Source organism: Ictidomys tridecemlineatus, chromosome 3 (genome assembly GCF_052094955.1).
Source record: "Ictidomys tridecemlineatus isolate mIctTri1 chromosome 3, mIctTri1.hap1, whole genome shotgun sequence".
Lineage (NCBI taxonomy): Eukaryota > Metazoa > Chordata > Mammalia > Rodentia > Sciuridae > Ictidomys > Ictidomys tridecemlineatus.
In genome coordinates this window covers 62,529,530-62,536,932 of record NC_135479.1, presented here as the reverse complement: position 1 = coordinate 62,536,932, position 7,403 = coordinate 62,529,530, and the positions used below count along the sequence as shown (strand labels likewise).

At 43.1% G+C, this 7,403-nt stretch overlaps 1 protein-coding gene and 1 pseudogene across 1 annotated transcript in view; both read left to right on the top strand.

Moving 5' to 3' along the window:
- Nucleotides 1–222: 222 nt before the first annotated feature.
- LOC144376199 (uncharacterized) overlaps nt 223–7,403 on the top strand; it is a 37,088-nt gene continuing 29,907 nt past the window's right edge. The window contains exon 1 of the mRNA XM_078043002.1: nt 223–362. The gene's annotated coding sequence lies outside the window, so the exon portion shown is untranslated. The remainder of the gene's footprint in view (nt 363–7,403) is intronic.
- On the top strand, nt 5,316–6,426 carry LOC101968871 (RING finger protein 141 pseudogene; annotated as a pseudogene).

Below are 7,403 nucleotides of genomic sequence, written 5' to 3'. Positions count from 1 at the left end.
CTGTTAGCGAGGCCGGCGGGCTCCGCACTGGCCAGGCCTTGCAGATCCTCCTCATCAACCAGGCCGGGTGCTGGGCCACTGGGAGCGCCACGGCCGCCCGGAGTGAGGTCTCGGCTCTTGTTCCCATTTCCTTCCCCAAGAGTCCCGCTACCTGGTCCCACCCCGACCGACTGGACCCTCAGATCCGCTCCTCCCCCTCGGGTAGGCCACGCCCCAAGTCCGAGCCACGTGCGTCCTCTGGCCCCGCCCCGCGAAATCCGGGCCTCTCAAGTTCTGCGGAGGCGGTTTTGGGAGTGGAGCCACCGATTTGGTCCGAGGGACGCCCCCTGGGGATCCGCGGTTTCTTCCTCCCACAGCGGAGGGTGAGTTGGGGCTGGGGCCGGGGCCGGGGCTGGGGTCAGGGGCAGGTAGGCAGGCGGGCGGGAGCCAGCGTCGAGGGGCGGTGCGGGTTGGCGGGCTCTGGCGTTACCGGCAGGTGCACGGGGCGGGGAGCGCGGCGGCTTGAAGGGTCCGGGTCCCGCGGGGGAGGTTGCAGGTACCGAGGGAGACTCCAGCGTCGCGCCTCCAGGGAGCCCCGCACTCTCTCCCTCCTTTCTTCTCGAGTGGGCTGGCGGGGACAGGACCTACCGCGTGGCCCTGGGGTCCCCCGCCCCCTCTAGGCGCCTTGTGGGGGGCAATTCCTGATTGTGGGACCTGAGGCAGAGCCCTTCAGAGAGCAGGTCCCCAGCCAGCCGGGGATCTCATCTCCCATCCCTAATGTACCCGCAGCCCTGAGTTTTAATTTGCTTGGTCTTGCTAGTCGCGGAGGTTTACCTACAAAAGAGTGGTTTTATTCCACTCCATACTCAACCCCGCAGAGGTTGAGGGATGTGCTTGCTTAGCTACTATTGTACTTTAAAACGTTTTACCCCCCGAATATTGTATATTGATGATAAGGATTTATTTTTTAATTTTAATGTTTGCTCAATTTTGGTGATTAGAGTGTGTAAACGAATATGGAAATGTGGAATGGGACTTTGGGGCATTAGGAAGCATGATCTGTAATTTTTTAAAAAGAATTTAAGTACCCAAATAAAAATTATTTACATACATTATTGACCTTCCCCCTCCCACCCCCGCAAAAGAATACCTTTCTTGGCCTTATTCTTTCCCTGCCCCGGTCTGTACCTTTGTTACCCAGCTTTGCTTATATAGTATTGAATATTTATTATGTTGAGTGTATAGTCTCAATTTTACTTGATGACCCCAGTGTGGAACCTTCCCATGTATATCCAGAATTTCTGCTCTTTAAAAAAGAAATCTTGCAGTTACCATCACTAAGCATAGAGTTTTGTCCTTGTTTCCTTGGGGTAAATTCCAAGAGTTGGAAATACGGCATCAAAGTTCTGTATTCCTTTTTTAGCATTTGATAAGAAGTATCTTCTAAACAAGGCATGCTTGCAATAGTCATTTTTCAAAATTTGGATATTTGTCCATTTCTGCTCACTGTATGTGGAATTCAGCAGGGATGTACAACTAGTGTTGTATACTACCAGTTCCTAGAAATCAAGCCAAGACCAGATTCTGTCTGTTGCTGAGGTGCCAAGCAACCTTCAGTAAGATTGTTCATCTGTAAACTTCCTCCATTTCTAAATTGGGCTTAATTCTCCTACCTGCTTCAATGGGTTGTCATAAAAGTTCAGATCAAGTGTTAGAATAGACACTCTTAATGATGACAGAATCCATGAAGTTCCTAATAGTCCATAGTCAGGATTGTGTAAGGCCTGCAGGGAAGCATTTCTACTCTAGCTTCTCAAAAAACAAACAAACAAAAAACAAACAAAACAGGCTATAGGAAGGGAATTTTCTTAAAGACTTTATTGCAGATAATTTAAACATGGTCCCCACTTATAAGGTAAAGGAGCTAAGAAGATTAAAGACTATACTGAAAGAGCATATATCCCAACCTAGTGTAACATTTGACACACATATGTTCTAGAAATTGTGGAGGTCAGCAATGTGTAAGCTGGGTGTAGAGAATTCAGTGTAATGAGGGTTTCTGTGCCATTCTGAATGAAGTGCCATTGTGGAAGAAAGGATGATCACATGAAGACCTGCTTTCTACTGTGCATTTGTCCCCAGATGTCCCTAGATACCTCTCTGAATAGAAATTTTCCACTCAGAATGATTGTTTTTTCCTTTTTCTTTTAAGTCCCTGGCTAGTCCTTCAATCCTAGGCTTCCCAGCCCAATAGTAGTCCCCCATTCGAGCTCAGTTGCCCTAGAATGAGGCCCCCCTGGGGTAGCCTGTAGCAACCACACTGTCCTAGGTGGGAGGGGAGAGGTGGGATGGCTCCAGGTTATCCATTCCAAACTCTGATAAGGAGCAGGGGCCCCAAATGTCTCAGCTTTGGCCAGGCAGAGTGGGCTATAGGTGGCCAGAGAGTGGCAGGTCCCTCCAGCTTGAAGCTGCCATCATTAGTCCTACCCAGTCCTGTCCCTATAAGGGATAGAAGATATCCCACAATGGGATAGGGATTATTTTGATCTGAGGACATTTGAGAAATAGTAAATAAATGAGGAAGACTTTTTCTCAATTCTCCTTATCTGCATAAAAGCAAAACTTCACAAAAGAATTCACATGTCATAAATGTCTTTCCTAAAATTTGGGAGTTCCAACCATGGAGGTTGACTTCTGTCTTGAGGCTACAGAAGAAATCTCACCAAGATAAGAATTCATACTAATTGTCACAAAACTGTATCCTATCCCCATCTGTTCTCTAGAGGGACTGCTTATCTTTCCTAAAAGTCATTTCTTTTAAGAGTCCTTTGTCGTCTTCCCCTTCCCCTGCTAAGATGGGATATAAGCCCTAAATTGTAACCACTTCTTAATGCCACATTTTCTGAGTTTCTCTCTCTCTTTAAAAAATTTTGTTTAGTTGTTGATAGAACTTTATTTACTTATATGTGGAATCGAACCCATGCTAGGCAAGCACTCTTCCACTAAGCTACAACCCCAGCCCTGAGTTCCTGCTTTTTAACACAGGAACTGAGGCCTCACAACATTTTTTAACATCTAGAAATCAGTTTGGGTAGTGCATCATTTTTTAGCTTAGAGTCTGAAAATTGCTATCTACCAAATTTAGTAATAGATACAGATACACATACACACACACACACACACACAAAATAAATATGATAAACGGCAAAGAAAGGGAAGAAAAGCCAAATTTCCCAAGAATTTAGTTTTGGAACACACATACTTTCACCTAGACTTTTAATATCTCTGTCCTGATTTTTGCTTCCTCAGGATGATGTCACAAAACTCTTATCTGCTCCAGAAAGAGGAGTGGCAAGGAAATGTCATTGCTTCCCAAACCAGGGAGAGTGTATGTGCTATGAGAAAGTGAGAGAGTGGCTGTGGCTGGCCTTTATCAGGTGCCCTTACTTCCTCTTCTGCAGGGACCTTCATGGTCCCCAGTAGAGCTGAGCATGAGGGCACCAAGTCTTGGTATCCTGTGCCACTCTCCTCTTTCCAGGCCTGTCCTGTGCCAGGGTGCTAGTGGAGGACTTGCCTGTCCTGTACCCCAATGCAGCATCAGGGAGGGAAAGTGCAGGCATAGACGGCTCAGGCTCCTCTGGCTCCTGAGTGTCTGCAGCTCTCTGTCTCCTCAGAGACAATTTGGGTCTTTGTTAGATAAATACTAGAGGCAGTGTGGATTGTCCAAGAGAGAAGTGGGAGCTGAAGTTCCAGTTGAATTAGAATTCAGGACTTGAGAAGGGTGAATGTGTTAATCCTTCCCATTTTCAAGTACTTCCATTTCTTGTCCTTTGCATATTTTTGTTTATTTAAAAACTGTTGTCATCTGTCCCTGCCTTTTGTCAGCTTCTTATTCCCCCAGTCAAGACTACTAAGTATCCCCAAATCTTCTTTCTACCTCTGCTTTACATTGTCCTATGAGTGCCACAGTTTGTATTAAGTCAGGTCCTCAGTCTCATCCAGGTTATGACAAGCCTGGATGTCATCGTTTTCTTTCTGAAATCACATGGAGATTTGCTGGTGGCAGATATAGCCTCCACCTCATTTATATCTATTGATTGATTTTTTTAGAGTCTTGCATTTTAGTCTCATGCATTGTAGGAGAGCACTGTACCCCTGAGCTGCAGCCCCAGCCCCTTACTTCATTTTAGTACAGACTCCAGTGGCAGTTACTAGAAGTATAAGACAAATTTTAAATGAAGAAAAGTCCATTAACTGAAGTTTTCCTGTGATTCAAGCAAGTTTCATCATTTGAGTTGAGTGGTGGAAGCCCTATTCCTTGTTGCTCCTAGTTCTGGATCTTAGAGTGACTTTGTACTCACTGTCAGTTCCTCTACTTGTCCTTCTGCACAGAATGCTTTGGTGAAAGTATGTTTTTTTAAATGTCTTTATTTTATTTGTTTATTTTATGTGGTGCTAAGGATGGAACCCAGTGCCTCACACATGCTAGGCAAGTGCTCTGCCACTGAACTACAGCCCCAGTCTGTGAAAGTATGTTTTAATTCACTAGATATCAGACTTGTCATTTGATAATAACAGAAACCAACTCAACCATTGGTCTGTGTTTCCATTCACTCATGAACCAATATTTGTTGAATGTCTGTAATGTGTGAGTTCACATTACTGGTGTGTGAGGTACCTTAATGGTTGATACAGGTAAAGATCCTTGTTTTGTGGGGTTAATATTCTAGTGGAGGGAGATTTACAGAGAATGTGATAAATAAGTTATCCAATATATTGAAGTGATAAGCATTATGGAAAAAAATAAAATGGTATGGCAAGAAATCAGAAGGGATGATAGAGGGTATAGGGGCAGACAGAGTAAGCCTTGTGGTAAAAGTGATGTTGAAACAAAGCACTACAGGAGGGGTGGGAGTGAGCCTGGCAGAACCACCTAGAACCAGGCATTCTGTGGCAATGAGCAGCAGTAGGAGGACTGACCAGAATAGAGTGTGACTGGGCTGAGAAGGGGCCATGAAGCCAAGGGAAGGAAGGGGTGGATCATAATAAAGGAGCATGGGAGCCACTGTGAGGTCTTGGGCTTTGGCCATGGGCAGAAGAGGAGGCTGTCTCATGGTCTTGAGCAGAGGCCTGCACAGTCTAACTTCACTTGAAGGGCAGGTTTCTCTGCATGGAGCATGGACTTCAGGGATATTCCACGAGGGGCAGGCCATGGTCATCTAACGTGGTGACATCACCCAGATGTAGAGGCAGTGGTGAGATGCAAAAACCATCTTGAAAAGAAGAGAGCTCTGGAGGTGTGACCCGGTCGGCTGCCGAGCCGCAGCCTGCTGGTCTGAGCCCGGGGCCGAGGTGGCGTCGTCGCTCACGCCTGGAGAGCGATGCCTTGAACTTGGAAACTATGTGAAGCAACACTTTCTGGATTCTAAGAGACATCATTTCATCATGGGACAGCAAATTTCGGATCAGACACAGTTGGTTATTAACAAGTTACTAGAAAAAGTAGCAAAACACGTCATATTGGTTCGAGAAAGTAGCTCCTTAACTTATGAAGAATTTCTTGGGAGAGTAGCTGAACTAAATGATGTAACTGCTAAAGTGGCTTCTGGCCAGGAAAAACATCTTCTCTTTGAGGTACAACCTGGGTCTGATTCTTCTGCCTTTTGGAAAGTGGTTGTATGCGTGGTCTGTACCAAGATTAACAAAAGCACTAGCATTGTGGAAGCATCACGGATCATGAATTTATACCAGTTTATTCAGCTTTATAAGGACATCACAAGTCAAGCAGTAGGAGTGTTGGCTCAGAGCTCCACCTCTGAAGAAGCTGATGAGAACTCATCTTCTGTAACATCATGTCAGGCTAGTCTTTGGATGGGAAGGGTGAAGCAGCTGACCGATGAGGAGGAGTGTTGTATCTGTATGTATGGGCTGGCTGACCTCATCCTGCCTTGTGCTCACAGCTTTTGTCAGAAGTGTATTGATAAATGGAGTGATTGACACAGGAATTGCCCTATTTGTTGCCTGCAGATGACTGGAGCAAACGAATCTTGGGTGGTGTCAGATGGACCTACTGAAGATGATATGGCTAACTGTATTCTTAACATGGCTGATGAAGCAGGCCAGCCCCTTAGGCCATGACCTTCCATGGGGGAGATCTTCCTTTGCTATTGTGGGCTACAAATACATAGTGGTCATGGAGGACAAATGAAGGGATATTGTGGCAACGATACAGAAAAAGCAATTTTTCCCACCCTCTTATTTTTACTATTGTGACAATATGTCCCATTTTTTTAAATAAACTTCCCATGTCTTCCATTTTGGTAAACTAAAATTTGCTACTATTGTAGATCATACTTCCCTATTATTTAACTGTTCTAATGTGTATTAGAACTAATTGCTCTTGAATCCTTTGCTAGCAGATAACAGCAATATTTCCGGAGGCCTTTTGGCAGTACAATTTTTCAAGGCATGAGTATTCTGGAATCTTTTTTGTTAGGTTTATAAACTTTGAATGTTGAAAAGTTGTAGCCATCTGAGAGAAATTTTTAAATGACTAAAAATGTAGACTACATCAAAGTGCATGTTACTACTTAAAACGTTTTTCTGCTGGAATCTAAGGAGTATTTATTATGGCCCCTTGTGGTGAATTATTGCTCCTTTTACAATTTTACTTGAAGTGCTCCACAATTATTTCATAACTTTATATAACTTCAGTGTGTTTTGGAACTATGTATTTTTTATTTTTTACTTAAAAATCCATTTTTTTGTTATATGATACAGTTTAGTTAAGGACTATAAAGTTGTGGCTTTGCCTTATAAATTAATTTCTGCTGGAGAACCTTCTTGGCTGTCTTGGAAATGCATTCCCAAAGCTAGATAACTGATCTAATTTATAATGCTCATGCATTTGGGAAGTTTCAGAAGGAAATTTTTCTTCATCACAAATACTAAATTTTGTACTTCTAAATTATAATAAGTCATTCAGTGTTCATTTATAGTGCTTTTATTTTAACTTGAAGGCATCTCTCTGGGTTTCATAGTCCCTGATTTTCTTAGATTAAGAAATAAGGAAATAGGATGAGGCTTTTTCACCATATTTACATAAAACATCTCAGAAAACTAGAAGATAATTTGGCTTTCTTACTGCTTCACTGTATTTCCTTTGAAAATCTCCCAAAGAATATAATAATGATGAAATTATGGTCTTCATTAGCACCTCAACCATTTCTTTAGATTTTTGCTTAAGAAGTATGAATTTTAACAATATTTCATCATATAGTAAAACTAGGGCTTGAAGTCTCCTTTAAAAAATATTTTAACATTCCATGCAAATTTTGACCTATTATTAACAAGTTACAAATATTTCTGTTTTTCTAAGTACCAAAAATTTAAGTTGCTACCTATTGATGACAGAAATTTTTGAA